The sequence below is a fragment of the Haliotis rufescens genome, unplaced genomic scaffold (genome assembly GCF_023055435.1).
Source record: "Haliotis rufescens isolate VD_foot unplaced genomic scaffold, xgHalRufe1.0.p SCAF_37, whole genome shotgun sequence".
Taxonomy (NCBI): Eukaryota; Metazoa; Mollusca; class Gastropoda; order Lepetellida; family Haliotidae; genus Haliotis; species Haliotis rufescens.
The window spans coordinates 3,537,313-3,549,267 of record NW_025964079.1 but is presented as its reverse complement, the minus strand read 5'-3'; positions in this window follow the sequence as shown (position 1 = coordinate 3,549,267).

Below are 11,955 nucleotides of genomic sequence, written 5' to 3'. Positions count from 1 at the left end.
GTATATGTCAAATATATGTTACCGTTGAATAGAATTCTCTTTTAGAAGAATCATGTTGTCCTCGGTAATAGCATTATTTATTTGAAATCTGCCTATGCCCAGCAAACCTAGAGTTAACATCCCTTACACTCGCCAGGCTCTCATTGTCCATATGTCCTGACTCCATCAAATGTGATCTCCACCATATATGTAAACAACAAACAATTTAATCAATATACGTGGTTCGCCCCGATTATGTTTCTAGGTTTGTCAGCACCATACCCGTGCTCGTGGGTTTCATAGGAGTGGTAAACGCCTTAGACCTGCATCACTTCGATCTTTCCTCCCACATTAAGCTGACACGCTGTGATATAACTGGAATACTGTTCAAGGCGGCGTTAAACCCAACTCACCCACTCGGTCAATCAATCAAAAAACGAGCTGGGCACCACTCGAACTTTGGCTAAATACCAGCGCTCATCAAAGTGAATATCACCAAACGGCATGTTCTGCATGGATACCAATTCAGAAGTAATGCCCCATTAAAAAAATTATTCTTTTGCAAAAATGTTATTTTCTCACTTAAAGATACACAGCATATTCCATCGGTCCAGATATTCCAGAATGAACTGAAGCAGTATTACTTCATCGCCAAATGTGCAGCACGTGAGTGGGTGAGTGAGTGAGTGAGTGAGTGAGTGAGCTTTTACGCCGCTTTTAGCAATATTCCAGCAATATCAGGTGGGGGACACCACAAATGGGCTTCACACATTGTACCCATGTCGGGAATCGAACCCGGGTCTTCGTCGTTACGAGCGAACGCTTTAACCACTAGGCTATCCGACCACCCCGAGTGGGTGAGTGGGTGTTTAGACAGATTCTATCAATATTCGTCATCGTGTCATACTCTTTTTTTGTAACAATGGAAACGATTGTTTTCTGTTTTGTAAAAACAATATGAAATGCAACAAATAAAACGATATTTAAAAAATGTGATCTCCAGCATATGTTTAATCTGCAAAAAATTTGATTAATTTCCCCTAATTCTAACTGCATCCATTCTCACAACAACCCTTTGTGTCAGACTTGTCAAAAGCTTTACGCATACCATGCCATTATATCATGGAGGAAGCTCTTGCATGAAGTCAAATCCCTTAGTAACCTTACAGAATACAGATATATACATGAGCAATTTCTTTATGACGGTGTTTTGTTCGCAATACACAGTCCTCGTCGACAACAGACGAATTACCGAATGCAGCGCGGTGTTTTCTTACATAACTGTCTGGTGCAGTCGCATTATTTTGTAACTGATGCCGTTTTATCAACAGCGTCTGTGTTGAAGAAATGAGTAAGCAATAACTATAGACAATCCCCATGGTACCATGATGAATATCTCAGTGGTAAATATGAACCGGCATTTATTTAAATGCGTTCCGAAAGGTAAAGATAACTCAAACGTAATTAAGTATAACAAAGTTTGCAATGAATAAAGATCACTGTGTCGGCTCAAGCAGTCCAGTATACACAATAGGAAAGGAGCGACTTAGAAAAGGCAGCGGGAGACCCTAATCGTTTCAGGGTCACGATAACGCGTTTGTCTGGACAACCGCAGCGCTCCAACCCTATTGATATACAAACCTGGGGTGGACCGCCTCCGTGGTCTAGTGGTAGAGCGTCCGCCCGGAGAGCGGAAGGTCCGGGGTTCGATCCCCGGCCGCGTCATACAATAAGACGTTAAAAGATGGTACTTGTTGTTACCCTGTCTGGCGCTCGGCATTAAGGGGCTCAAACAATGACTGGTCGGAGTCACTATACTGTGTCTGAGTTTGGTATTCATGTTAAACTGCGGCATGGTATCTCAGTGAGCTAGCACTATAAATCGGCATCAGTCCGGACTAATACAAGCAGCCACACACACACACACACACACACACACACACATACACGTGCATGCACGTCGCTCTATAAGTGCAATAATCTTGGACGCGACGTTAAACCCAATTTCACCTCACCTCACAAACCTGGGTGGGGGTGGACTTTTTCTCTTTGCTGTTTTGTTTGTTTGTTGTTTAACGCCGCACTCAGCAATATTTCAGCTATACGACGGCGGTCTGTAAATGATCGAGTCTGGACTAGACAATCCAGTGATTGATATCATGAGCATCTATCTACGCAGTTGGGATACGATGACATGCATCAACCAAGCCTGACCACTCGATTCCCTTACAAAAGGCGACTAACGGGATCGGGGGGTCAGACTCGCTGGCTTGGTTGATGAATGTCATCGTATCCCAACAGATGCTCATGATATTAATCACTGGATTGTCTGGTCCGGACTCGATTATTCTGCACAGATAGCCGTTCAGAATGACCGTCTTGGTGAGATGGAGAACACAGAAGCATGTCCAGGATGTGTGCAAGAATTGACAATTGACATATTAGATTCTGGTCTGTCATACCCACCCTGAAACAAATATATCCAAAACAGCCCCTGCAAGTCTATAATAGTTGGCAAGTCTAGATCACCGCAGTTTTTTTCAGTTCTGAACATGAAGAAAGAATCTGGGCTCCTTTTTATTATATTGTATTAAGATAATTTAACACTTTTTTTCAGTAAAATATGTTCATTTAATATACTAGGTGTGAGCCTACTTAGATTCCCCAATCAACAGATCCGAAATGTGTGACAGTATCAGTGCTTTGACGAATGATATTTCAGCTGGTCTTGATGATCAAAAAAGGTTATTCAACTATTGATAATTCTTTTTTTAGACTCTATCGTTCAATGTTACCTTTCACGTAAAGGGGGTAAATTCTATGTAGCAATTACTAGTATTGATTTTCCCAAAGCATTCGACGCCAGTCTGCTTCGTCTTCTGTGAAAGCTATTTCACAAACATGGTTTCAGTACTAAAATGGGTAAAACGTTAAATTCCATCTACAGTAATGCATAGAGTATCTGGTGTCATCTGACTTTTCATGGTTGTGAAGCAAAGATGTACGCTTATTATAACAAATAGGTTAGTAGTGAAATATGTCTATAACTATGAAAAGAATAGGAAAATCCTCTAAACAATCCACTACAGTAAACTACGGTTATAACGAACTCGAAGGGACCACTAACTTTAGTTTGTTATAACCGTAGTTCGTTATAAGCATATATACAGCATAACTATAGCAAATAGTCGGGACAAAAAAATCAGTTCGTTATATCCGTCAGTTCGTTATAAGCGTGTTCGTTATAAACGTACTTTACTGTACTTAGGTTAGTGAAACTGAACAAGATACATGGCCGTTTTGCTGTTCAGTTACAACCGGATGTTATTGATATTCTTCTCCTTTTATTTGCTGATGACTGGCTTATTTGGTTTGTTGATACGGTTGACAATTTACGAATGGCATTAAATGTATTGCTTGATTGCCGTTGTAAATGGAAACTGTCAGTGAATCTATCTAAAACAGAAATAGTTTATCACGTTTTGAACAAAAATGTATTATCATGTTAATGCCGTTGAAGTAGTTACTGGATACAATTATTTTGACTTGTGTTTTAGCAATAGATTACTGTGGTCGAAAACTTTAAATAATATTACAATTCAAGCAGGGAAGATGTTCATGGTCTTGTTAAGCAGTACACATTCCTTGAAACCTCGCCTCACTTTCACTTTCAATTATTTGATAACACCAAAACAGTAAGCTACGGTTAAAACGAACTCAAAGGGACCACTAATTCTAGTTCGTAATAACCGTAGTTCGTTTAAGCATATATACAGCATATATACCACAAATGGCCGGGACTAAACAATAAGTTCGTTATATCGGTCAGTTCGTTATAAGCGTGTTCGTTATAAACGTAGTTTACTGTTCCTTTATACGGGCAGAAAATTGGGGGTTTAGTGATACAGAACCATCAGAAAAAGTTCAATTGTTTTTAATGTAAAGTTATCAACTTAAAATATTGGGGTGTTAGGCGAATAAGGCAGATTATTCTATTTATGCTTGCCGTAAAAGGTGACTCTGCTTGTCGTAAAAGGTGACTCTGCTTGCCGTAAAAGGTGTCTCTGCTTGTCGTAAAAGGCGACTAACGGGATCGGGTGGTCAGGCTCGCTGCCTGGGTTGATGCATGTCATCGATCCCAATTGCCTGGATCGATGCTCATGATATTAATCACTGGATTGTCTGGTCCAGACTCGATTATTTACAGACCACCGTCATATAGCTGGAATATTGCTGAGTGCGGCGTTATAAACAACAAACCAACCAACCAACTATTTATGCAGTTGCTTGTTGTTTTGAAATGAGTCAAATATCTCCTATCGATATGCAGGAATCTCGGTTACCCAAAACATGTTAAAATGAGGGGGCACGGGTGGCCCAGTCGTCTAAGGCGCCGCGATTCGCTGTGCAGAGTTGCGTCCCTTGGACACGCCAGAAACCTATGATTGTGGGTTCGAATCCCGGTTCGCCCCAATTATGTTTCTAGGTTTGTCAGCACCATACCCGTGCTCGTGGGTTTCACCGAAGTGGTAAACGTCTGAGACCTGCATCACTTCGGGCTTTCCTCCCACATTAAGCTGACACGCCGCGATATAACTGGAATACTGTTAAAAGCGGCGTTAAACCCAACTCACTGACACTGACTGTTAAAATGAGTAACGTTTGAAAAATGCGAAGCCCACGTAAACAGGGGAACGAAAATTAAATTTGTTATTTTTGGATTAGGATTTTGTGATGTCTGGCTCTTTCATATATATATAGCAATCAGTCGTATTTTTAAAATGTTACGTCACCGGCTATGAGATAAGTTTTTACGGGTTCGCCATAGTGGTTTATACCAAAGATAAATAATGCACAGTGCACAGTTTAAAACATCTTTTCATGTGAGATAAAGTAAGAACAATATTGACTCCTTTTCAGTTCTCACAATTTAGAAATTGTAACGTGGTCGCCATTTTAAAATTCCTCGCGAAATTAGAAAATGTAAAGTTTCTAACTTAAACCATATCGAAAATGAATATCACTTTTTGTTAATTTGTACAGCTTAGAGACATCTTTATCAAAGTTACATTAAACCTATATTTTCCAAATATTTTGAAGTTTAATACACCCCTATTATCAAAATTGATACATCAAAGTACTTGTTTCATGCCAATGCTGCTAGACACGAATACTCCAAATTTGATACCATGCAATTATTTTATATCAAATGTTATATTTGAAACTATTTGCACCTAAATTATATTTCGATTGTACAAAAGGCCCGTGGTCTACGAGTACTGAATAAAGTTTCATTGATTGATATGATTGCCAGGGCCGCCTCCGTGGTCTAGTGGATTGAGCGTCTGCCCGGATAGCGGAAGGGTGGGGGTTCGATCCCCTGGGCGCGTCATACGAAAAGACTTGACAGTTTTTGTTACCCTGATGGCCGGCTAGCACTATAAAACTGGTATAAATCCGTACTTGGATACTAATACAACAGACACACACAAGCACGCACGCATGGGTTATATGCATGCTCGATGCTATATAATCAGTGCAATCATTCTGAACGCGACGTTACACCCACCTCACCTCACCCCACCTCACCTCACCCCACCTCACCTCATCTCACCTCACCAACTTAGTTATATAATGAAAGTTGTGAGTGTGACTTTGTCAAGGAATTGAACTCGAACGTGATTTCATACGATAAATCCTACCAAAGGATATATGTATAATACAGATGCAGTAAGGCTTCCTCTGTCTTTTACGACAGAGTTGAACATTTAATCTCATCTAAACAAAAGAAACGAAACAAGCAGACGACCCTTACTCCAATTTCATCCTATTGAATCAAATAACCAAAATGTCAGCTAAATGTGGGAGGTGATGCAGGTCTCAGACGTTTACCACTTTACCACACGAGCACGGGTATGGTGCTGACAAACCTAGAAACATAATCGGGGCGAACCGGGATTCGAACCCACAATCATAGGTTTCTGACGTGCCCAAAGGACGCAACTTTGCACAGCGAATCGCGGCGCCTCAGACGACTGGGCCACCTGTGCCCCACTAAAGTACTCACTGCAGATATAGACTGTCGCGTTATGGCTGAACACTGCCGATGTGACTTTCTATTTTAACTCACTCACTCACTCACTCAGATAGTGTGGGTCTTAGGAATTTGCTCAGACAAGAACAGCTAGTGATGTTCATTCAATTTTTTGAAAGAATGTTTTAATCCTATTTATCTTTTCCCCACCGAATTTGATTTTTATCAACAAATTTTCACAGTGAATATTTTGCTCAACCCTTCCACCCAATTGCAAAAATCTACATATATACGATGTATTTGCTGCGAAACTGAATTTAGAATCGATATTAATGTATATGCATATCTTTATATCTACCGCTTATATTAAGCTTGTTCGTTTTCTTGTGGTTGGTTGGTTTGTTGTTTAACGCCGCACTCAGCAATATTCCAGCTGTATGACGGCGGTCTGTAAATAATCTGGACCAGACAATCCAGTGATTAATATCATGAGCATCGATCCACGCAGTTGGGATCGATGACATGCATCAACCAAGTCAGCGATCCTGACCACCCGATCCCGTTAGTCGCCTTTACGACAAGCAGAGACACCTTTTACGGCAAGCATGGGTTGCTGAAAATCTTTTCTAACCTGGATCTTCACGGGTTTTTCTTGTGGTATACCATGCAGGCGATCTTTACCCGTTTATATATTATACTGTTATATATAGTCATATGGTTTTATGCTTACTAGTTGTTTTTTGTTGTTGTTTTTGTAGTTTTGTTTTGTTCTTTTGGGGGGAGGGGGGTAGTCTAGTGGTTATAGTGTTCGCTCGTCACGCCGAAGTCCCGGGGTTTGATTTCCCACATGAGTACAATGTGTGAAGCCCATTTCAGGTGTCCCCCTCCGTGATTTTGCTGGAATATTGATAACAGCCGAGTAAAACCACACTCACTCTGAATCAGTGCCATTGATGACACGGGACAATGAGACGTGAGCATGGACACCCTCTTCGCATGTTAGCACGCTATACATCGCAGTATTCGCATACATATTTATCAGTATTATTGATTTGTACGCTTTGTATTTTCTCACTACATGACTTTTATTGGTTCGGTGATATCTGATTCAGGAGTATCCGAATTATACAGGATTGATCTGAAGGACTGTGACAATCTTGGGCCGTGAGCTGTATAGTTCGCACGGGGTACTCAAGGGACGTCGACCTTTGGCCTAATTATTCGTACGAAGTCTCAGCATGGTATCCATTGACTCTTAATCCGCTTATAACTGTTGTTGTTTAAACGGATTGAGGAGGCGAGTGGGGAGCGTGGGTGAGGTGGGGGTGGGGGGTAGGGTGGGGTATGGGGCGGTATGGGGCGGGTGGTGGGGTGGAGGGGTGGAGGGGGGGTATGGGGCGGGGTGGAGGTGGGGGTGGGGGTTGGTGACCGATGTTATATTGGATGTTACTCATATTAATCAGTGTCAAATTCGTAATGTGCTCTTACCATATAAAAATGCACGAGTTATGTACTATTAGTGAGTGAGTTTGATTTTACGCCGCTTTTAGCAATATTCCCGCAATATCACGCCGGGGGACACCAGAAATGGGCTTCCCACATTGTACCCATGTCGGGAATCGAACCCGGGTCTTCGGCGTGATGAGCCAACGCTTTAACCACTAGACTACCCGACCGCCCCTTATGTACTATTAAGGATGGGTGATACGTCAGATTTCATTTGTCAGGTTTGAAAGGCATGGAATAACACCCTGCACTATGCCGACAGTGCGTCCTGCCTGCTTAAAATATGAATGTCTGAATGAACTGGTCTAAACAATTTAACTGTGTATTTGTTTACGGGTATTGTAATAAAAAAATAATTAAAATAAACTGTGATGTACATTAATGTATACGCTCGTGATGGCTATATATGTAATAAAACATCTGGGCGGTCGGGTAGCCTAGTGGTTAAAGCGTTCTCTCGCCACGCCGAAGACCCCTGTTCGATTTCCCAAATGGGTACACTGTGTGAAGCCCATTTATGGCGTCCCACGCCCTGATATTGCTGGAATATTGCTGAAAGCAGCATGAGACTCACTCACGCACTCGCTCACTAATAAAACATCTAATTTGGTGAACGGTGAATTATTTCTCATTGCTTTGGAGACGACCCCTCTTAATCCGATTTTAGCAAGACACCTGCAGGACTGATTTCGAGAGAAATTTGCACGACGTCACAGTTGGAGATTAGTGAAAAATCAGCTGGTCACCGTCCTGTTGTTGTCAATGTTAATCTACTGCTCATCACACCATATCAGGTGGCCCAGTCGTCTAAGGCGCCGCGATTCGCTGTGCAGAGTTGCGTCCCTTGGGCACGCAAGAAACCTATGATTGTGGGTTCGAATCCCGGTTCGCCCCGATTATGTTTCTGATGATACTGCACGTGTAGAAGCACTATGCATGGTATTAAAGTGCAGGGTTTTTGATTGCCTGGCATCTGCGTCAATCGAACAGTGACAGTTCAACAACATGCCAATATTAACAGAAGTGCAAAGAAACAACGTCATAGGCAGGGCAGGGTAATCCCGATCAGCTGTAGCTAGGGTTTTCAATGTAGCGCCCAGCACCATCACAAGGCTATGGGATCGGTTTCAACAGCATGGGTCAACACGTGATCGGCCAAGGTCGGGACGACCAAGAGTAACCATCCCCGACCAAGATCGCTACATCCGACTGCGCCACCTACGTGAAAGGACGACCACAGCCACCTCAACCGCATCCCAAATACCCGGACTGTGCAGAATCTCCGACCAGACCGCACGAAACCGTTTAAAAGCAGCAGGTCTACGAGCAAGACGTCCTGTTCGACGCGTCATATTGAGTCGACATCAACGTCAACTACGACTGCATTGATGTCGTCAACATAGGGTATGGCCTCAACTGCGATGGAGAGATGTCCGGTTCAGCGACGAATCAAGATTTCTCCTCCGTCAAAGGGATGGAAGAGCACGGGTCTACAGACGTCGGGGAGAACGTTGCGCCGGAAACTGCGTACAGGAAGTCGACAGGATTGGTGGGGGTAGCGTTATGATGTGGGCGGCTTGCTCTCATCATGGCAGGACAGGTTTGGTCCATATACAGGGCAATCTTACGGCTCAACGATACATCAACGAAATTCTCCTACCACACGTCCTCCCAAATACAGCCAACGGCAACGGTGTATTCCAGCAGGACAACGTTCGACCGCATACGGAATGAATCACAAGAGCCTTTCGACACAACAACAACAACAACAACGTTGATGTTCTCCCCTGGCAATCCAGATCCCCGGATTTGAACCTGTGCACCTGTGATAGAGCACCTGTGGGATGAATCTGATAGACGGCTACGCCGACGTTAACCACAACCCCAGGCGTTGCAGCAGTTGGCGTTTGCGTTGCAGACCGAATGGGCTACCATTCCCAAGGATGTGATTCGCATACCCCTCTCTTCCATGGGCAGGAGATATCAGGCGCCTACGATTCCAACGGGGGACGCGTTATTGATGGTAACTGACCTTTACCTTGGACTCTTCCTATGTACCGGTAATCGAGAAGACTACAATCTCCAAGTCTGCTCTCCACAACATTTTGGCTCAATACCTTGTACGGCTTCTCGTATAAATGCCCACCCGTACCCCCTACAACTGCAGTTTCTAATCATCCTGACAAAAAACAAAATAATGACAGATTGAACTACGTTTTGAAAAAATAACTTATCTGTGATGGATGATGATTGACATGGTCCTATTTAAGGCTTTGGCGTTGGTGGTTTTCGAGAAATAAAGCGCCTTTTCTAAAACGCTTTCATTTTCGAGTGACCCGTGAAGATTCGGGGTAGAATAGGTCTTTAGCAACCCATGCTTGCGGAATACTATACTATACTTGTCACAAGAGGAGAGTAACGGGATCGGGTGGTCAGACTCGCTGACTTGGTTGATGCATGTCATCGTATCCCAATTGCGAGGATCGATGTTCATGATATTAATCACTGGATTGTCTGGCCCAGACTCGATTATTTACAGACCTCCGTCATATAGCTGGAATATTGCTGAGAACGGCGTTAAACGTTAAACAACAACAACAACATATACAGTAACTATAGTATACGTTAGTCACGACACCGGATATTAGGAGTTAACAGGTTTATCTCGAGACAGGAAGTACTTCCTGTCCCAGCTGCCGCTCCGGAAGCACCAAGTCCCCCCCCCCCCCCCCCCCCCCCACAGTCTTTGATAATCAAAACATTCAATTTAATGTTATTTAAATAAATACCTATGATGTTTAAGGAACAAGTACAGGATTCATCTCATCTTTAATGATTATATTGTAACAACTTGGGTTGATGATAATGCTAGATTCCCCATCCCTCTATGGAATCACCACCGAAACATTGGACCTCGCACGAACACTACCTTCCACTACCGACTGAACAAGTCTCTGTCACATCATCATCCAAACATTTATCGTTTTGTTGAACTGATCAAGGAAATTGAGACGTCTAAATCTGCCAAGATGCGTAATATTGACTTTGGTGCTGCTCCCCAGGGCAGAAAACGAGTGTATCGCGAGAAGGAAAATCAGATTGTGGGACCAACTCCAAGTAGGTCAGAAAAACTGTGTTCAGTTTCTGGATGCTGCTGGTTATCTGGTACACCCATTATGCATACCGGCTCTATTATGTGTTTAATAAAAAGCTTTACTAGCTATTATAGCTCAGTCCATTGAATGGTTCTGCTATGACGTGGTTATGAATTACAATCAAATAGTAATGATATCAGGTGTTCGCGAAATTAACAAACACACTCCCTTCTTATATGCCAAAACAATACCACCGTCCATATTGTAACTCACCGGGCACTTCATCCGAGCGATAACGCCTTTAGTATTCCCAAACTCCCCACATTAATCTTTGGTAAACGCTTTACTCGTGCTACCATCCATCGGTAATTATTTTGGAGTGAGTGAGTGAGTATGGTTTTACGCCTCTTTTAGCAATATTCCAGCAATATCACAGCGGGGGGACAACAGAAATAGGCTTCACACATTGTATCCATGTCGGGAACGTTTTGTATGCTTTATCCTCAAATACGCAGCTTACGTATATGTATCGGTGTGAGCTCACGTAAAGTTGGTAGTATTCTGTACAATAACATTGGCTACCTACGCTTTATTTATTCCAGGTCATAAAAACTATTGAAGTGGGAAATAGAAATAAAATACCAAAAATAAAACATCTATTCCTTTCTCATTGGGAAACAAAATCATCTCAAAATAAATCTTTTTGCGTGTATATGGCATATTTACATAAATAAATCAAATGTACGTGTATCTGTAACGGTAATAATCTTATTCATTCGCAAGGAATAGTAAATTTGCATGGTGGCACTTTGCGAGCGTACTAACTCAGACCATTCGGCAAGTCTCGGCTTGGCACGAATGGTCGGTTTCGAATGCTCACGAATGAAAACTGGTTCTTTTGTTGAATATTGTTGCGCTCATAGCTGTTTATAGACAGGAGCTTAGTCAAACTATGCTTCTGCACTCAGGTCACATAATGGTAAGTTGTCTGTTTTAATTAGGAATATCACGTGGGAAAGAAGTTTCGGGCAGCTAAGAACTAGAATTTGCTCCTTATGTGCATCTTTTTTGCAGCAAACCGACTTGACAAAATGGTGCACGAGAGATTATGTTGTATGGTTAGGCCTAAGTGCCGCTGTGCTAGTCGACGTTGTGGGCTAGTCCCAAGCGTGAAACCATGGACCCCAAGTATATCGCATGAAGGGGCCGTTGTTTGTGTGTAATCAATATTAAATAGCCTAAAAGGTAATTGTTAGATTGATATACCCTATACACAAGTGTGAGTTAGAAGACAAGCATAATTTCAGGCATCTTCCCAAGGCAAGGGAGTTAACTGACTAT